This window comes from Anolis sagrei, chromosome 9 (assembly GCF_037176765.1).
Source record: "Anolis sagrei isolate rAnoSag1 chromosome 9, rAnoSag1.mat, whole genome shotgun sequence".
NCBI classification, from domain to species: domain Eukaryota; kingdom Metazoa; phylum Chordata; class Lepidosauria; order Squamata; family Dactyloidae; genus Anolis; species Anolis sagrei.
The window spans coordinates 33,431,356-33,452,303 of record NC_090029.1 but is presented as its reverse complement, the minus strand read 5'-3'; the positions used below and the strand labels follow the sequence as shown (position 1 = coordinate 33,452,303).

At 43.2% G+C, this 20,948-nt stretch overlaps 1 protein-coding gene across 3 annotated transcripts in view; it reads left to right on the top strand.

The window, feature by feature from the left end:
- Window positions 1-6,172: 6,172 nt before the first annotated feature.
- IL16 (interleukin 16) overlaps window positions 6,173-20,948 on the top strand; it is a 65,883-nt gene continuing 51,107 nt past the window's right edge. Inside the window, exon 1 of one of the 3 annotated variants that reach the window (XM_067471436.1) lies at window positions 6,173-6,763. The gene's annotated coding sequence lies outside the window, so the exon portion shown is untranslated. Of the gene's footprint in view, window positions 6,808-17,622; window positions 17,721-20,948 lie in introns of those variants that run through there. The other 2 variants (XM_067471435.1, XM_067471434.1) reach the window with 2 other exon arrangements.

Genomic DNA, 20,948 nt, shown 5'->3' with positions numbered 1-20,948 from the left:
AACGAATGAACAACAACATTCAATAGCAACTAGAGTTGTTGCTTTAAAAAGTAACAAAAGGAGAAAAGAAGCAGATTCCCCACCACAGACATCAGAAGAGCTGCAAGGCCAAGAACAAGCCACAAGAGTCAAGAAAAGTATTCTTGCCATACATCAAGGGAACCACTGATGATGATACATGGCACTGGGTTGCTGTGAGTTTCCCAGGCTGTGTGACCGTGTTCCAGAAGCATTCTCTCCTGACGTTTTGCCCACATCTATAGCAGTCATCCTCAGAGGTTGTGAGGTCTGTTGGAAACGGCAAGAGAGGTTTATATATCTGTGAAATGTCCAGGGTGGGAGAAAGCAATTGTGAATGTTGGAGACAAATGTGAATGTTGCAATTGGCCAGCTTGATTAGCATTGAATGGCCTTGCAGCTTCAAAGCCTGGCTGCTTCTTGCCTGGGGGGAATCCTTTGTTGGGAGGTGTTAGCAGCCCTGATTGTTTCCTTTCTGGAATTCCCCTGTCTGCAGTGCCTTCCGTGTTCCTTGATTCGTGTTTGGGCAATGCTGCATTTGGGGGTCCCTATGTAGACTTGGCCACAGCTTCATGGTATACAGTAGACTCGTGCAGACATGAGAGCCTCCCTCTTGTCCTTTGCTGAACGTAGCATTTGTTGTATTTTTAAAGTAGGTCTGCAGTTTGTAGGTTTTGTTTCTTCATCAGCTTCCCTATGTGATAATCAGGACAGTAAATAAAGAGCAACACACAACAAACAGGGGAATTCCAGAAAGGAAACAGTCAGGGTCACTTAACACCTCCCAACAAAGGATTCCCACAGGCAGGAAGCAACCAGGCTTTGAAACTGCCAAGCTATTCAATGCTAATCAAGGTGGCCTCAACCCTACTGTGCTTCAGTATTTATATTTATATTTTTTATGTACTAAATGTACCAACTCCAGCAAAGGGTCACCGCCTTGTTGTGGCGCTGGAGCTTGAGCACCTCAATGATGTCATGAGCGAAACCGTGAAGGGCCACCCAAGATGGGACGGTCGTGGCAGAGAGGTCAGACCAAGCGTGATCCCTGGGGAAGGCAACGGCAAACCACCCCAGTATCCTTGCCAAGAAAACTAAATGGACCAGTACAACCAGAGATATGTCGGTATGCCATTGGAAGATGGGACTCCCAGGTCGGAAGATGGCCAAAATGCTACTGGGGAGGAGCAGAGGATAAGTTCAACTAGCCCCAGATGTGATGACGCAGCTAGCTCAAAGCCGAAAGGAAGGCTAGCGGCCGACGGTACTGGAGGTGAACGACGAATCCGATGCTCTAAAGATCAACACACCATAGGAACCTGGAATGTAAGATCTATGAGCCAGGGCAAATTGGATGTTGTTATTGGTGAGATGTCAAGACTAAAGATAGACATTCTGGGGGTCAGCGAACTGAAATGGACTGGAATGGGCCACTTCACATCAGATGACCACCAGATCTACTACTGTGGACAAGAGGAACATAGAAGAAATGGAGTAGCCTTCATAATTAATAAGAAATTCGCTAAAGCAGTGCTTGGATACAACCCAAAAAATGACAGAATGATCTCAATTCGAGTGCAAGGAAAGCCTTTCAACATTACAGTGATCCAAATATACGCCCCAACCACAGCTGCTGAAGAAGCAGAAGTAGATCAGTTCTATGAGGATCTGCAGGACCTACTGGACAATACACCAAAAAGAGACATTATTTTCATTACAGGAGACTGGAATGCCAAGGTGGGAAGTCAAATGACAACTGGGATCACAGGCAAGCATGGTCTGGGAGAACAAAATGAAGCGGGACGCAGGCTGATAGAATTTTGCCAGGAAAACTCGCTGTGTATAACAAACACTCTCTTCCAACAACCTAAAAGACGGCTTTACACATGGACCTCGCCAGACGGTCAACACCGAAATCAGATTGACTACATCCTTTGCAGCCAAAGGTGGCGGACATCCATCCAGTCGGTGAAAACAAGACCTGGGGCTGACTGTAGCTCAGATCACGAACTTCTTATTGCTCAATTTAGAATAAAACTAAAGAGATCAGGGAAAATACACAGACCAGTTAGATATGATCTCACTAACATTCCTAGCGAATATACAGTGGAAGTGAAGAACAGATTTGAAGGGCTAGATTTAGTAAACAGAGTCCCAGAAGAACTATGGACAGAAGTCCGCGACATTGTTCAGGAGGCGGCAACAAAGTATGTCCCAAAGAAAAAGAAAACCAAGAAGGCAAAATGGTTGTCTGCTGAGACACTGGAAGTAGCCCAAGAAAGGAGGAAAGCAAAAGGAAACAGGGATAAGGGGAGATATGCCCAGTTAAATGCGCAATTCCAGAGGTTAGCCAGAAGAGACAAGGAACTATTTTTAAACAAGCAATGCATGGAAGTGGAAGAAGACAACAGAATAGGAAGGACAAGAGACCTCTTCCAGAAAATTAGAAACATTGGAGGTAAATTTCAGGCAAAAATTGGTATGATAAGAAACAAAGATGGCAGGGACCTAACAGAAGCTGAAGAGATCAAGAGAAGGTGGCGAGATTATACAGAAGATCTGTATAGGAAGGATAACAATATCGAGGATAGCTTTGACGGTGTGGAGAATGAATTAGAACCAGACATCCTGAGGAGTGAGGTTGAATGGGCCTTAAGAAGCATTGCTAACAACAAGGCAGCAGGAGACGACGGGATCCCAGCTGAACTGTTTAAAAACTTAAAAGATGATGCTGTCAAGGTGATGCATGCCATATGCCAGCAAATATGGAAAACACAAGAATGGCCATCAGACTGGAAAAAATCAACTTACATCCCCATACCAAAAAAGGGAAATGCGAAAGACTGCTCCAACTTCCGTACAGTGGCCCTTATTTCTCATGCCAGTAAGGTAATGCTCAAGATCCTGCAAGGAAGACTCCAGCAATACATGGAGCGAGAGTTGCCAGATGTTCAAGCTGGGTTTAGAAAAGGCAGAGGAACGAGAGACCAGATTGCCAATATCCGCTGGATAATGGAGAAAGGCAGGGAGTTTCAGAAAAACATCTACTTCTGCTTCATTGACTATTCTAAAGCCTTTGACTGTGTGGATCATAATAAATTGTGGCAAGTTCTTGGTGGGATGGGCATACCAAGCCACCTTGTCTCTCTCCTGAGGAATCTGTACAAGGACCAAGTCGCAACAGTAAGGACTGACCACGGAACAACAGACTGGTTCAAGATTGGGAAAGGCGTACGGCAAGGCTGCATACTCTCACCCAACCTTTTTAACTTGTATGCAGAACACATCATGCGATGTGCGGGGCTTGATGAATGCAAAGCTGGGGTGAAAATTGCTGGAAGAAACATTAACAACCTCAGATATGCAGATGACACCACTCTGATGGCCGAAAGCGAGGAGGAGCTGAGGAGCCTTCTAATCAAGGTGAAAGAAGAAAGCGCAAAAGCCGGGTTGCAGCTGAACGTCAAAAAAACCAAGATTATGGCAACAAGAATGATTGACAACTGGAAAATAGAGGGAGAAAATGTGGAGGCCGTGACAGACTTTGTATTTCTAGGCGCAAAGATTACTGCAGATGCAGACTGTGGCCAGGAAATCAGAAGACGCTTCCTTCTTGGGAGGAGAGCAATGTCCAGTCTCGATAAAATAGTAAAGAGTAGAGACATCAGACTGGCAACAAAGATCCGCCTAGTCCAAGCCATGGTATTCCCTGTAGTAACCTACGGATGTGAGAGCTGGACCATAGGGAAGGCTGAGCGAAGGAAGATCGATGCTTTTGAGCTGTGGTGCTGGAGGAAAGTGCTGAGAGTGCCTTGGACTGCGAGAAGATCCAACCAGTCCATCCTCCAGGAAATAAAGCCCGGCTGCTCACTGGAAGGAAGGATACTAGAGACAAAGTTGAAGTACTTTGGCCACATCATGAGGAGACAGCAAAGCCTAGAGAAGACAATTATGCTGGGGAAAGTGGAAGGCAAAAGGAAGAGGGGCCGACCTAGGGCAAGATGGATGGATGGCATCCTTGAAGTGACTGGACTGACCTTGAAGGAGCTGGGGGTGGTGACGGCCGACAGGGAGCTCTGGCGTGGGCTGGTCCACGAGGTCACGAAGAGTCGGAGACGACTGAACGAATGAACAACAACAACAACAAATGTACCAAGTTTGTATGAAACTTTGACTTTTATTTCTTGTGCTGGTCTAGGACCAAAATAAATAATTTGATTTGATTTGAGGTGGCCAATTCAACAGTCACACTTGCCTCCAACAGACAAGAGTTCTTTCTCCCACCCTGGACATTCCACAGATATATAAACCTCACTTACTTAGTTCCCAATAGAACTCACCACCTCTGAGGGTGTCTGCCATAGATGTGGGCAAAATATCAGGAGATAATTATTCTGGAACATGGCCATACAGCCCGGAAAACTCACAGCAACCCAGTGACTCCAGCCATGAAATCCTTTGACAACATATTATTATGGTTTTTTTTTTTAATTTTACTAGCTTTCCCCTGCCATGTGTTGCTGTGGCCCAGCCTGTGTCTATGTGCTTTTTTTGTGTATATATGTGTATATATTTGTGTATATGTGTATATACGTGTGTTTGCATATGCATTGTAATGTATTTTTATTTTTGGGCTTTTAAAGTTGCGTCCACTGTGTTTTTAGGAGTGATGGTCACTCATTGGCCTGAGAGGTGTCTTGTGTCCAAATTTGGTGTCAATTCGTCCAGTGGTTTTTGAGTTATGTTAATCCCACAAATGAACATTACATTTTTATTTATATAGAGTAGCCATCCCCTGCCACGCATTGCTGTGGCCCAGTCTGTGTATATGTGTTTTGTGTGTCTATGTATGTGTATATGTGGTTTTGCGCATGCGTTGTAATGGGTTTGGGGGGGGGGGTTAAGTCTCTTCCACTGTGTTTTCAGTATTTTTATGAATAACTAGCCATCCCTTGTCACACATTGCTGTGGCCCGGTTTGTGTATATATTTGTTTTGTGTATATATATATGCATATATGTGTGTATATATATATTTGTGTATATGTGTATATATGTGTGTTTGTGTATATATGTGGTTTTGCACATGCATTGTAATGGGTTTTTGGGGTTTCTATGTCTCTTCTGCTGTGTTTTTCTATGTTTTTATGAGTGATGGTCACTCGTTGGCCTGATAGGTGTATTGTGTCCAAATTTGTTGTCAATTTGTCCAGTGGTTTTTGAGTTATGTTAATCCCACAAACCAACGTTACATTTTTATTTATATAGAGTAGCCATCCCCTGCCATGCATTGCTGTGGCCCAGTCTGTGTATGTGTTTTGTGTGTCTATGTATGTGAATATATGTGGTTTTGTGCATGCATTTTAATGGGTTTTTTCTTTTGGCTTTTAAGTCTCTTCCACTGTGTTTTCAGTGTTTTTATGAATCACTATCCATCCCCTGTCACACACTGCTGTGGCCTGGTTTGTGTATATATTTGTTTTGTGTATATATATATGCATATATATGTGTGTGTGTATGTGTGTTTGTGTATATATGTGGTTTTGTGCATGCGTTGTAATGGTTTTTTTCTTTTGGCTTTTAAGTCTCTTCCACTGTGTTTTCAGTGTTTTTATGAATCACTATCCATCCCCTGTCACACACTGCTGTGGCCTGGTTTGTGTATATATTTGTTTTGTGTACATATATATATATATGCATATATGTGTGTGTGTATATGTGTGTTTGTGTATATATGTGGTTTTGCACATGCATTGTAATGAGGTTTTTTTTGGCTTTTTATGTCTCTTCTGCTGTGTTTTTCAGTGTTTTTATGAGTGATGGTCACTCGTTGGCCTGAGAGATGTATTGTGTCCAAATTTGTTGTCAATTCATCCAGTAGTTTTTGAGTTATGTCAATCCCACAAACGAACATTACATTTTTATTTATATAGATTTGTATCCTGCTTTTATCTTCTGTGATCCCCTGTGATTGTTCACTTTACAGATTTTCAGGCACAAAAGAACGTCTTCCTGATTGCTTTTAACACAACTTCCTATGAAAGGCATTTTCATCAAGGATTAAACAACCCCAGTGTGTTAAGGCTCCCCTCCCCTCTTTCTCTCTCCCGGCTTTCCCCGCTTTTGGAAAAAAGAGCCATAAATGAATCATTTCATTGCAACCTTGGGCAAATGGGTCTGAGGTGCTGGATTGGAAGTGAACCATGCAATTACATAAACATCGGAGCGGCCAGTCCGCCAGTGAGTGGAAAGACATGGATGTTAGAGGATTATCCAAACAGTAGAACACTTTTTCCATGTGTGTGTAAGAAAAAAGCCTGGCACACTTGGGCTGACTCCCCTCCCTGCCGCCAACACTTTGGAAGGCGAGTCAGGAGAAGCTCAAAGGGGAGATTCAGACTTTCAATTTGTGTTTGTGATGAAGGAGAAGCAATTCAGCAGTGGGGGCTTTGGTAAACTCACATCTCCTTTGCTCCTTGGCCTCTCCAGCAAGAGGAATGGCAGGCAGAGATGCTGCGCCGCCTGAACCATCCGGCCTAGAAAAACCAAACTAAGCAAAGAAAGAGAAGATTGTCTTGAGATGTTGCACTGAACTACGTGAAACTTTGGGCGGGCTGGACGTCTTTTTGCCTTTCAATACAAAACTTCAAAAACTTCCAAAAACCTGTGGAAATGTCGTAGTGGGATGTCGTAGCGGGATGCATAGCTGCCTGTAGCATCAAGCATTTGTTTTCCTTCATAACCAAGGCATAGCTATGAAACACAAAGCTATTTTGGCCTTCTCAAAGGTGGTAAGTACCTCTGCTGAATGTGACCTTGAAATGGCAAATGTCCAGTACAGTTTGTGCTGCTAACTGATATTGGTGCTCTGTCTGTTTGTTTTGAAAAATCCAGGTTTTTAAAGGTGAGAGCGAGAAGAAGGGAAAAATCTGCTACCACCATCTGTTATCATCTGTTTTGTGTGTACTTTGCTTTATTGTAATTATTTGGGCTTGGCCTCATGTTAGCTGCCCCGAGTCCCTTCGGGGAGATGGTGGCGGGGTATAAATAATATCTAATTGTTGTTATTGCCTTATGTTTTTGATTTGCTTTGAGTTGTATTTGTCATGCTGTTGTTGTGTTGAGGCCTTGGCCTTTGTAAGCCACATCGAGTCCTTCGGGAGATGCTAGCGGGGTACAAATAAAGTTTAATAATAATAATTAATAATAATAATAATACAATATTATTATTATATTACAATATAATAATAATTATTTATTTACATTATTTATTTATTTACTTTATTTGTATACCGCCCCTCTCAGCCTTCCGGCGACTTGAGGTAGTTTACAAGGCAAAATTCAATGCCACAAAAACATAGTACAATTTAAAAACATTAACAGCAATAAAATCAAAGAAAAAACAATAAGAACATGTCAGTAAATCATCAATATATTATTATTATTATTATTATTATTATTATTATTTTACTGACACAAAAACACAGTATGTCAAAGCAAATGAGATCTATATTCTGAATATTATTATTATTATTGACACAAAAGCACAGTATGTCACAGCATGCGAGATCTATATGCTGGATTTCGTATCACAAAATCACAAGTTGAACACTTCCCAAGGGTCTAGGAGTATTATTATTATTATTATTATTATTATTATTATTTGAAACACAACAAGATGAGTCCACAGCAGACAAGATCACTCTGCTGGCTGTTGTATTGGATCACACGTTGGACACTTCCCAAGTGTTTAGGACTCTGTGATGTATCGGCGAATAATGCGTGCAGGTCCAAGTAAGGTGGCCTTTTGCAGCTGGCAGATGGTAATTTTGTCATTGCCGATTGTGTTTAAGTGCAGATCAAGGTCTTTAGGCACTGCACCCAGTGTGCCGATCACCACTGCGACCACCTTGACTGGCTTGTGCCAGAGTCTTTGCAGTTCGATCTTTAAATCCTCATATGGTGTCAGCTTTTCCAGTTGTTTCTCTTCAATCCTGCTGTCGCCTGGCATAGCAAAATTAACAATCCATACTTAGTTTTTTAACACAATCGTGAGGTCAGAAGAATTCTGCTCCAAAACTCTGTCTGTCTGAATTCAGAAGTTCCAGAGTAGCTTGATGCATTATTATTATTATTATTATTATTATTATTATTATTATATCATGTAAGCCAGTGTTTCTCAACCTGAAGGTGGGGACCCCGGGGGGGGGGGGGGGTCGCGAGAGGGTGTCCGAGGGGTCGCCAAAGACCATCAGAAAACACAGTATTTTCTCTTGGTCATCTGGGTTACGTGTGGAAAGTTAGGACCAATTCTATTGTTGGTGGGGTTCAGAATGCTCTTTGATTGTAGGTGAACTATAAATCCCAGCAACTACAACTCCCAAATGCCAAGGTCTATTTCCCCCAAACTCCACTAGTGTTTACATTTAGGCATATTGAGTATTTGTGCTAAATTTGGTCCTGATCCATCATTGTTTGAGTCCACAGGCGTAGATGAACTACAACTCCCAAACTGAAGATCCATGCCCACCAAACCCTGCTAGTGTTTTCTGATGGCCATGGGAGTCCTGTGTGCCAAGATTGGTTCAGTTCCATCATTGGTGGAGATCAGAATGCTCTTTGATTGTAGGTGAACTGTAAATCCCAGCAAGTACAACTCTCAAATGATAAAACCAGTCCCTCCTCCCAACCCCATTAGTATTCAAATTTGAGCATATTGGGTATTTGTGCCAAGTTTGGTCCAGTGAATGAAAATACATCCTGCATATTTACATGACGATTCATAACAGCAGCAAAATTACAGTTGTGAAGTAGCAACAAAAATAATATTATGGTTGGGGGTCACCACAACATGAGGAACTGTATCAAGGGGTCGCGGCATTAGGAAGGTTGAGAACCACTGATGTAAGCGGAGGGAGATAACAACAAAACCAAAACAAAGAGGTTTGATTGAGGCCTTTAAGACAGGACCAGACAGATCAGGGGTCCTCAAACTAAGGCCCGGGGGCCAGATGTGGCCCTCCAAGGTCATTTACCCGGCCCTCGCTCAGGGTCAACCTAAGTCTGAAACGACCTGAAAGCACACAACAACAATCCTATCTCATCATCCAAAAGCAGACCTACACTTCCCACTGAAATACTAATAAGTTTATATTTGTTAAACTAGTTCTTCATTTTAATTATTGTATTGTTTTTAAGTGTTTTTTGCACTACAAATAAGATATATGCAGTGTGCATAGGAATTCATTTTTTTTTCTAAATTATAATCCGGCCCTCCATCAGTTTGAGGAACTGTGACCTGGCCCTCTGTTTAAAAGGTTTGAGGATCACTGAGGCAGATAAACACAATCAAGAGGTAGATAGTAGTTTTACTTGTGTTCTATTTTGAAATGGTCATATGACTGATCAAATAAATAAATATTATTATGATAGTTTTCAACCCCTTCAACCCTGCCATATATTCCAGATTATGAAAAAGGCAATCCACATGCTCTGCTTTGACCCGGATTATCTGAGTTGCCCGGGTTATTTGAAAAAGTCAATTTTTAATTGTACAAAATGCATAAGGTTGTGGAGTGGTGACAACTGGTATGCAGATCCATTGGTATTTGAGTTATGTTGGTCATGGGGATTCTGTGTGGGACATTTGGCCCAATTCTATCATTGGTGGGGTTCTGAATGCTCTTTGATTGTAGGTGAACTATAAATCCCAGCAACTACAATTCCCAAATGTCAAGTCTATTTTCCCCAAACTCTGCCAGTGTTCACATTTGGGCATATTAAGTATTTGTGCCAAGTTTGTTCCAGATCCATTATTGTCTGAGTCCACAGTGCTCTCTGGATATAGGTGAACTACAACTCCACCAAATCAAGGTGAATTTTCCCCAAAGACCTTCAGTATTTTTTTTTTGCTGATCATGGGGGCTCTGTGTGCCAAGTTTGGTCAAGTTCGATTTTTGGTGGAGTTCAGAGTGCTCACTGATTGCAAGTGAACTAGACATCCCAGTACCTATAATTCCAAAATGTCCAGGCCAATTCTGCTCAAAACCCACCAGTATTCAAATTTGGGCATATCAGGTATGCATGCCAAGTTTGGCCCAGATCCATCATTGCTTGTGTTCATAGTGTGCCCTGGAAGTAGGTGAACTACATCTCCTATAAATCCCTCCAAATATCTTCAGTATGACTGATTGGTTATGGGGGTTCTGAGTGCCAACCTTAAAAACTGTGGCATAGACACGGAACTGGGAAGCCCTGGCCCTTGAGCATTCTAACTGGAGGTCAGCTGTGACCAGCAGTGCTGTAGAATTTGAAGAGGCACAAATGGAGGGTGGAAGAGAGAAGCATGCCAAGGGGAAGCCATGTCAAGCCAACCCTGACTGGGACTGCCTTCCACCTGGAAACCGATGCCCTTACTGCAGGAGAATATGCGGGTCAAGAATAGGGCTCCACAGTCACCTATGGACCCACCACCAGGACATAGCACTTGGAGGACAATCTTATTTGGACCATGAGGGATCACCTAAGTCAGTAAGTAAGTTCCAGGTCCATCGTTGGTGGAGTTCAGGGTGCTCCCAGATTGCAGGTGAGGTGAACTATACATTCCAGTACCTACAACTCCTATAAACATTGGTAAATTCTCTCCAAATCTCTCTAGTATGTTCAGTTGCCGATCAATTCCTCTGTTTGCTGTGTGTCATAGCAAAGAATGGAAAAGGGTTAAGGGAGAGGCCGTGGGCGGGGTCATGCAAATTCCACACCAATGGAGAGAGTCAGAAACACTGGGATGTCTGTGGTGGAGGAAACACATAAAATCTAGGATGAAATTGCCTGTATGAAATCCTTCACTTGAGTGGTGGACTTTATGGTGTTTGTGGAAAACATTGAAAGGCTCTTGTACATGTTTATGGTGGGCTGGAGGATTAGCACAGCTGGTAAATCATCAGCAGCTATAAGATCTATCAACCAAAAGATTGCAAGTTCGAAGCCCTGGGTTGGCGTGAGCTGCCAACTGTCAGCCTAGCTCATTGTTTACCTAAACAGCTTTAGCTGTGATTAGAGAAATTAGGTACTGCTAAAAGTGGGGGAGGTGTTTTATGACACCATAAAGAAAGAAGATCAGAAAATGCTGGGTGACCAAAAGGAAGGAGGAAGTCCTGACGGCTCTTCATCATAGGAGATAGAGCAACAGCACCCCATGGACTCGAGCCCAACCTTGCATGGCACCTCCTTCTGTTCTGTCTGTCTGTGTATTGTCTATACAAAGCTACATTGAATGTTTGCCGTGTATGTGTACTGTGATCCGCCCTGAGTCCACTTTGGGGTGAGAAGAGCAGAATATAACTAAAGTGTTGTTGTTGTTGTTGTTGTTGTTATTCTCCATAACCTGCAATGTCTTTGGAGAGAGGGCTGTTTGTGTCTCCTGAGTAGTGGGAGCTATAGCTATTTGTGGAAGTGTGAGCCTGTCTGTGTAGGTGGACACCCTAGCCACACACATACACACACACATATATTTTCACTTTTATTATGTGTACTAGCTGTCCCCTGCCATGCGTTGCTGTGGCCCAGTCTGGTGATCTGGAAAATAAAGTAATGAGAAAGTGTTGGTTTCCAATATATGTAATTCCTTTATGCTTTTGAGTAAACTGTATTTCTTGTTGTTTTTTTGTCAGTGGAATATTTGTGTCAAGTTTGGTCCAGATCCATCATTGTTTGAGTCCACAGTGCTCTCTGGATGCAGGTGAACTACAACTCCCAAACTCAAGGTCAATGCCCACCAAACCCTTCCAGTGTGTTCTGTTGGTCATGGAAGTCCTGTATGCCATGCTTGGTTCAATTCCATCATTGGTGGAGTTCAGAATGCTCTTTGATTGTAGGTGAACTATAAATCCCAGCAACTACAACTGCCAAATGTCAAGGTCTATTTCCCTTAAACTCCATTTGTGTTCATATTTGGGCATGTGGAATATTCGTGCCAAGTTTGGTCCAGATCCATCATTGTTTGAGTCCACAGTGCTCTCTGGATGTGGGTGAACTACAATTCCCAAACTCAAGGGCAGTGTCCACCAAACCCTTCCAGTTTTTTCTGTTGGTCATGAGAACCCTGTGTGCTAAGTTTGGCCCAATTCCATCATTGGTGGAGTTCAGAATGCTCTTTGATTGTAGGTAAGCTATAAATCCCAGCAACGACAATTCCCAAATGACAAAAGTCAATTTTTTTGAGTGGAGGACATAAATTGGGCTGTTAGGTGTGTTGTGTCCAAATTTGGTGTCAATTCCCCCAGTGGTTCTTGAGTTCTGATGGTAGCACAAACGAGCATTACATTTTTATATAGATAGATAGATAGATAGATAGATAGATAGATAGATAGATAGATAGGTACATAGATAGATAGATAGATAGATAGATAGATAGATAGATAGATAGATAGATAGATAGATAGATGTATCACTAAAAATGTCTATTTCCCTTGTTAGAGCAGCAAAGCCCATCCAATCCTTTTTATTATTTATGGGAAAACACACTGGGCTGAATGCTGGGTTTGTGTCTGATCTAAGAAAGCATTACTTAGAACCCTTCTTGCCTCCTCCTCCCCATTCACCCACGTAGAGCTATTCTCCATCTCTGAAACACACGCTTCCTTCAAAGCTTTGTTCAAGTGTAACATTCCATGCTTGGCCCACATATCTTACCAAACAACAACAGGTCCCCAGAAGTCTGTTCTGCAGTTGTGCCGTTATTTTATGAATTGTGTAGTAAAGGTTTCCCCTTGACATTATTATTATTATTATTATTATTATTATTATTATTATTATTAAACTTTTATTTGTACCCCGCTAGCATCTCCCGAAGGACTCGATGTGACTTACACAGGCCGAGGCCTCAACACACAACACAACAATACAATCTAAGCAAATTAAAACAATTAAAGCAAAATAAAGCTAAAAGAACAACAGGCAATAAACAATACACTAAAACACCATAAAAACTGGGCCGGGCCAGAATAATGGGTACAAGATTAAAAGTGCTGATGTGACAGGTGGTATATATAAGGCTTCTAGGGCAAGTGCGGTGTGCGGTGTGCAGCAATCATTAGTTCTAGTAAAGTGCGTCTGGGACTTGGTAGTGGAGATTTCCTATTCTGGGAAGGCACATCAGAACAGCTAGGTCTTCAGGTTCTTTCTGAAGACTGCCAATGTAGGGGCCTGTCTAAGATCCTTGGGGAGGGTGTTCCAGAGTCGGGGGGCCACCACAGAAAAGGCCCTGTCCCATGTCCCCACCAAGCGCGCTTGCGACGCGGGCGGGATCACAAGCAGGGCCTCTCCAGATGACCGAAGTGAATGCGTGGGTTTGTAGATGGAGATGCGGTCACGCAGGTAGGCTGGTTCCAAACCGTTCAGGGCTTTGTAGGTAAGCACCTGCACCTTAAATTGGGCTCGGAAAATAAACAGCAGCCAGTGGAGCTCCTTGAACAGGAGGGTTGACCTCTCTCTGAAGTGAGCCCCAGTTAGCATCCTGGCTGCTGCCCGTTGGACCAGTTAGAATCTCCGAGCCGTTTTCAAGGGCAGCCCCACGTAGAGCGCGTTGCAGTAATCCAATCTGGAGGTGACCAAGGCATGGACCACCCCGGCCAGATCAGCCTTTGTGAGGTACGGTCGCAGTTGGTGCACGAGTCTCAATTGTGCGAAAACCCTCCCAGACACCGCCGACTCCTGAGCCTCAAGCATAAGCGATGAATCCAAGAGGACTCCCAGACTGCGGACCTGTGGCTTCAGGGGGAGTGTAACCCCGTCCAGCATATTTATTATGTATAATAGACTCAGGGCCCTTCCACACAGCCATAGAACTCAGAATATCAAGGGGGATAATCTGCAATATCTGCTTTGAATTGGGTTATCTGAGTCCACACTGCCATACAATCCAGTTTTGAGCCGATACTGTGGGATTCCATCTGAACATTAGCAAGAACTTCCTGCCTGTGAGAGCTGTTCAGCATTGGAACTCTCTGCCCCGGAGTGTGGTGGAGGCTCCTTCTTTGGAAGCTTTTAAACAGAGGCTGGATGGCCATCTGTCAGGAGTGCTTTGAATGCAATGTTCCTGCTTCTTGGCAGGGGATTGGACTGGATGGCCCATCAGGTCTCTTCCAACTCTATGATTCTATGATTTTATACAGCTCTGTGGAAGGGACCTCAATAATCCAGTTCAAAGCAGATAATGTGGATTGTTTGTTTGATAATCTGGATTATATTGCAATGTAGAAGGGCCTTGAGAAGGATGGGAGGGACTAGATGAGAAGGAGAAAGGAAATAGATGAGAAAGTAGACCGGACCTCGGGACTTTTCCATCTAAGGTAAAGGTTTCTCCTTGACATTAAGTCTAAACGAGTCCGACTGGCGGGTGGTGCTCATCTCCATTTCTAAGATGAAGAGCCGGCGTTGTCCATAGACACCTCCAAGGTCATGTGGCTGGTATGACTGCATGGAGTACCGTTACCTTCCCGCAGAAGTGGTATCTATTGATCTACCCACATTTGCATTTTTTTGAACTGCTAGGTTGGCAGAAGCTGGGGCTGACAGCAGAAGCTCATGCCACTGCGACCTTTCGGGGGGTTGGTACTCATCTCCATTTCTAAGCCAAAGAGCTGGTGTTGTCTGTAGACACCTCCAAGGTCATGATCTACTCACGTTTGCATGTTTTCGAATTGCTAGGTTGGCAGAAGCTGGGGCTAACAGCGGGAGCTCACTCCGTCCCGCAGATTCAGGGTGAATCTCATGGCTGCAGCTTTGGAGAACATTTCTCCAATATACGGATGTCCTCTGTACAGCATACATATAACTCTTGGAGCATGATTACTGCACAATGGAGCTTTTCATATGAAGATAGCCATAAATGTGCCTAGGGTATGGCTAGCCGCATAAGGGATTGCCCCACCATAACCATTGCTGGCTGCCCTGAAGCCACTTCTGCGGAAATGTTGACTCATTTTACCCTATGGCTGGTGGGCATTCACCTTGAGTTTTGGAGTTGTACCAAAGTTGACTGAAAAGTAATGCCTCCACCTTCGTAACTTCTCAACAGATGGCAGTACTGGTATGCAGCAGGTACTGGCTTGTTCAGTAGACTCTCCTCTACAGTTCCATTTTGGAGGGAAGCCTTAGCATTGAACGGTTGTGTTGTTAAAGTGCGAAGTATGGAACCCAGATTTGAATACTGGTGGAGTTGGGTTCATTTTGTCATTTGGGAGTTGTAGTTGCTGGGACTTACAGTTCACCTAAAATCAAAGAGCATTCTGAACTCCACCAACAATGGAATTGAACCAAACTTGGCACACAGAACTCCCACGACCAACATAAAATACTGGAAGGGTTTGGTGGGCATTGACCTTGAGTTTTAGAGTTGTAGTTCGCCAACATCCAGAGAGCACTGTGGACTCAAACAATGATGGATCTGGACCAAACTCAGTACGAATACTGAATATGCCCAAATGTGAACACTGGTGGAGTTTGGGGAAAATAGACCTTGACATTTGGGAGTTGTCGTTGCTGGGATTTATAGTTCACCTACAATCAAAGATCATTCTGAACTCTACCAACGATGGAATTGGGCCAAACTTCCCACACAGAACCCCCATGACCAACAGAATATACTGTGTTTTCTAGTCTTTGGCAACCCCTTTGACACCCCCCTCGCGACCCTCCCCAGGGGTCCTGACCCCCAGGTTGAGAAATGCTGTTTTATATTTTCAAATCCCTAATCGTTTGTTATGTTTACTATGGAGAACTGAAGTTCAAAAACATCCAGGTTGAGTTTTTTTTTAAAATTTTATTGGTTTTGCGCTTACAATAAATAGAGGAAAACAGTGAAACAATGACGTGACAAAGACGAAACAGAACTACGAATACAACCTAGTAATAAGTACGCCTAGAGGTACAGCGAGTTACTCCTAGGTGTGGAACACATACATATCTAACCAACAAACGTACATACGGTGCCCCTTGGATCCCCCCTCCCCCCCCCCCTATAAAACCGACTTCCCCTCACCAATCATTTACAATGGTTAGTTCTCCCGCATGGGAGACGATTTATACAATAAATAAAGTTATTACAGCCTTTCTCTCCTCATTTCTTAAAATGGTTTTATACTAACTTTTTTGTAACAATACATATTATTTCTTAAAACCTTATTTCCTTTTCTTAGTATTCTAAATTTGCATTCCTTAAAGTGCGATTCCTATTTTTAATATTACATTTGTTTTAAACATTAATTCATTTGCTACATCCTCTCATAGAGCGGCCTTAGTCCAACCCGGTATTCCCATATCTTTCATTCTCGATGTAATTTTTAAGCAAACTCCAGTCTGTCATTTCAAAGCCTTTTCCAGTGTTTTGTCTTAACCAAAAGGTCAGTTCATCCATGTCTTGAATTTCTATCAGCTTTCCTAGCCACTGGATCATAGTTGGTGTCAATTCTTGCTTCCACATTTTAGCATATATCATTCTAGCGGCTGTAGTAAAGAAAATAAATAGTTTTTCCATGTTGTTATTGGGGAACAGCTTTTTATCAAACATTCCTAATAAATATAGTTCTGGGAGCATTGGAATTTCTAATTTTAGGATTTTCCTACACTCGTTATGGATAGACCTCCAATATTCTTTCGCTTTTGGGCATAGCCACCAAAGATGGTAAAAGGATCCCTCCCTCACTTTACATTTCCAACATCTGTTGTCCGTATTCCTATACATTTTAGCTATCATCTGAGGTGAGAGATACCAGCGATGCAGCATTTTTAGCCAGTTCTCTTTCATATCCGATAAATAGGTATACTTTAATCGTTTCATCCAAATTATTTCCCATTCCTTTAAGGGGAGAGGTTTTCCTATATTTTTGGCCCACAAAATCATAGAATGTTTAACTGCCTCAGTTTCAGTAGCCCATCCCAATAAGTTCTGGTATATAGATGTTACTACTTTCCTGTCCTTCTTCAGAATCCTTCCCCATAGGTCGTTTTCATCACCGAAACCTATTTTCTTGTCTTCTTTGTAACTTTCTTTAATTTGGGCATACTGGTACCACGAAACGTTGCTAAAGTCCTTAGCTATGTCTTCCTGTGACCTTAATTCAATGACACCATTATTTTTATGCAAGATATCTTTGTAGGACGGCCAATAGGTCCACCCTAACAGTCTGCGTTGCTTAGCCTCCAGGGGGGAGATCCATAGCGGTGTTTTGTGGAAATAATGTCCCTTGTATTTATTCCACACCTTCAGGAGCGCTGATCTAACGAAGTGGTTCCCGAAGTTACTTTCGGTTTTCCCTCCCCCATGCCAAAGATACGAGTGCCACCCTTTGCGAAGATCGAAGCCCTCTATGGTCAGGGTTTTAATGTTGAGTTTCAATGTGCTCAGGAACCCATTTTGTCATAAAGTAGCCACAAGATGCAACCTCACCACGAAAGACACCTCTCAGGCAGGATGCCCCAGAGAGAGAGTTTTGCTAGATTTCTTTGCCAATTTGATTTCCCCTTGCCTCCTTTTGCCATTATGAAATAGCAGCCGTGTCCCATAGTCTTATACAGACTCACTGAAACAAAGTCATGTGACAATCCTTGGGTATGTTTCCAATTATTGTACTTGAGATTTTTTTGCCCGGCCTGTGAGGACAAACAGCTTTCTGATGGAGTCTGTTTTTTCTGCTTCTTTGTTGTAAGTCTCTTTTAATATTTTATTTTTTCGAAAACGTATGTGTGTTCTCTCCTTCTCCCCTAGAACAGCTCTGATTTCTCCTGGAGGAAGTGATAAGAGAGTGGTAACCTTCTGATTGGATGCTTCGTTTTGATCAAATATCCTCAATTACACTTTATTGGAAAGGATTTTTAACAAGAGAGTGCTGAATGTGCTGACGAAGGCTTTCATGGCCGGAATCACTGGGTTGCTGTGAGTTTTCCGGACTGTATATCCATGTTCCAGAAGCATTCTCTCCTGACGTTTTGCTCACATCAATGGCAAGCATCCTCAGAGGTTTTGAGGTCTGTTGGAAGCTAGGCAAGTCAGGTTTGTATATCTGTGGAATTCCCAGGGTGGGAGAAAGAATTCTTGCTTGCTTGAGGCAAGTGTGAATGTTGCAATTGGTCACCTTGATTAGCCTTGTAGCTTCAAAGCCTGTCTGCTTCCTGCCTGGGAAATCCTTTGTTGGGGCATGTTAGCTGGCCCTAATTGTTTCCTGTCTGGAATTCCCCTGTTTCTGAGTGTTGCTCTTTATTGACTGTCCTGATTTTAGAGGGTTTTTTTAAATACTGGTAGCCAGATTTTGTTCATTTTAATGGTTTCCTTCTTTCTTTTGAAATTGTCCACATGCTACCTTCGTGACTGCATTTCTGTATACAAACCCACACGATCTCTTCGATCATCTGGAGAGGCCCTGCTCATGCCCCCACCTGTATCGCAAGCGTGATTGGTGGGGACGAGAGGGAGGGCCTTTTCGGTGGCGGCCCCTCAACTCTGGAACTCATTCCCTAAGGATATCAGGCATGCCCCAACCTTGGTAGTCTTTAAGAGGAGCTTGAAGATGTGGTTGTTCCAGTGTGCCTTCCCAGAATAACGTTCCCATACCACTTTGTCCTCCAAAGCACTTGATATTGTTTTAAGTCTGCTTAAAACCGCCCCATCACTCTTTTCGCCCATGTCCAGCATTATTTTTTAATTTTAATTACATTTGGCTTACCCATAGATTTTAAAGTGCGTTGTCTTATTTGATAATGTTTATGTTATTGTTTTACTGTTTTGTTGTTTTAAATTGCTTGTATTGCTATTGTTATTGCTGTATTGTTGTATTTTGGGCTCGGCCTCATGTAAGCCGCACCGAGTCCCTTGGGGAGATGGTAAGTAAAGGTAAAGGTAGTCCCCTGACATTAAGTCCAGTCATGTCTGACTGGGACTCTGGTGCTCATCTCCATTTCTAAGCCGAAGAGCCGGCGTTGACCGTAGACACCTCCAAGGTCATGTGGCCAGCATGACTGCATGGAGCACCGTTACCTTCCCGCTGGAGCGGTACCTATTGATCTACTCACATTTTCATGTTTTCGAACTGCTAGGTTGGCAAAAGCTAGGGCTGACAGCGGAAGCTCACGCCGCTCCCCGGAATCGAACCTGTGACCTTTCGATCAACAAGCTCAGCAGCTCAGTGCTTTAACCCACTGCGCCACCGGGGGAGATGGTAGCAGTGTATAAATAAAGTATGATTATTATTCAGTTCTTGTGGGTTTTTTCGGGCTATAGGGCCATGTTCTAGAGGCATTTCTCCTGACGTTTCGCCTGCATCTATGGCAAGCATCCTCAGAGGTGAGGTATGGATGCTTGCCCTAGATGCAGGCAAAACGTCAGGAGAAATGCCTCTAGAACATGGCCATATAGCCTGAAAAAACCCACAAGAACTGAGTGATTCCAGCCATGAATGCCTTTGACAATATTATTATTATTATTATTATTATTATTATTATTATTATTATGCTTGTGGATTTCAATGGCTTTTCTGTGTACCCTGAAATGGTGGTTGTTAGAGTGGTCCAGCATTTCTATGTTCTCAAATAATATGTTGTGCCCAGTTTGGGTCATCAGGTGCTCAGTAAGCAGTGGATAAGACAGGTAGAATCATAGAACCAAAGAGTTGGAAGAGACCTCCTGGGCCATCCAGTCCAACCCCATTCTGCCAAGAAGCAGGAATATTGCGTTCAAATCTCCCCCGACAGATGCCATCCAGCCTCTGTTTAAAAGCTTCCTAAGAAGGAGCCTCCACCACACTCCGGGGCAGAGAGTTCCACTGCTGAACAGCTCTCACAGTCAGGAAGTTCTTCCTAATGTTCAGATGGAATCTCCTCTCTTGTAGTTTGAAGCCATTGTTTCGCATCCTAGTCTCCAAGGAAGCAGAAAACAAGCTTACTCCCTCCTCCCTGTGGCTTCCTCTCACATATTTATACATGGCTATCATATCTCCTCTCAGCCAGGTCATGGAGTTCTTCTATTCGGATTGACCCAACAGGCAGCTCTCACAGGGAAACCCCATGAGAGCAGCACGTGACATCCTCTCAATGCACTGGGTGCCACATGGGTGCCACATGGTCCCATAAAGATCTTGGAGTCCTCGTGGACAACAAGTTAAACATGAGCCAACAATGTGATGAAGCAACAAAAAAGCCAATGGGATTTTGGCCTGCATCAAAAGGAGTCTAGTATCTAGATCTAGGGAAGTCATACTCCCCATGCTCTATTCTGCCTTGGTCAGACCACGCCTGGAATATTGTGTCCAATTCTGGGCACCACAACTGAAGGGAGATATTGACAAGCTGGAATGTGTCCAGAGGAGGGCGACTCAAATGATCAAGGGTCTAGAGAACAAGCCCTATGACAGTGTTTCTCAACCTGGGGGTCAGGACCCCTGGGGGGTCGCAAGGGGGTGTCAGAGGGGTTGCCAAAGACCATCAGAAAATAATACCTTCTGTTAGTCATAGGGGTTCTGTGTGGGAAATTTGGCCCAATTCTATCGGTGTGGTTGAGAATGCTATTTGATTGTAGGTGAACTATAAATCCCAGCAACTACAACTCCCAAATGTCAAGTCTATGTTCCCCAAACTTCACCAGTGTTCACGTTTGGGCATATTGAGGATTCGTGCCAAGTTTCGTCTAGATCCATCATTGTTTGACTTACCACTGCTTTCTGGATGTAGGTGAACTACAACTCCAAAACTCAAGGTCAATGTCCACCAAATCCTTCCAGTATTTTCTGTAGGTCATGGGAGTTTTGTGTGCCAATTTTGGTTCAATTCCATCACGGGTGGAATTCACAATGCTCTTTGATTGAAGGTTAACTGTAAATGAAAGCAACTACAACTCCCAAATGACAAAATCAATCAACCCCCCAAACCCACCAGTATTCAA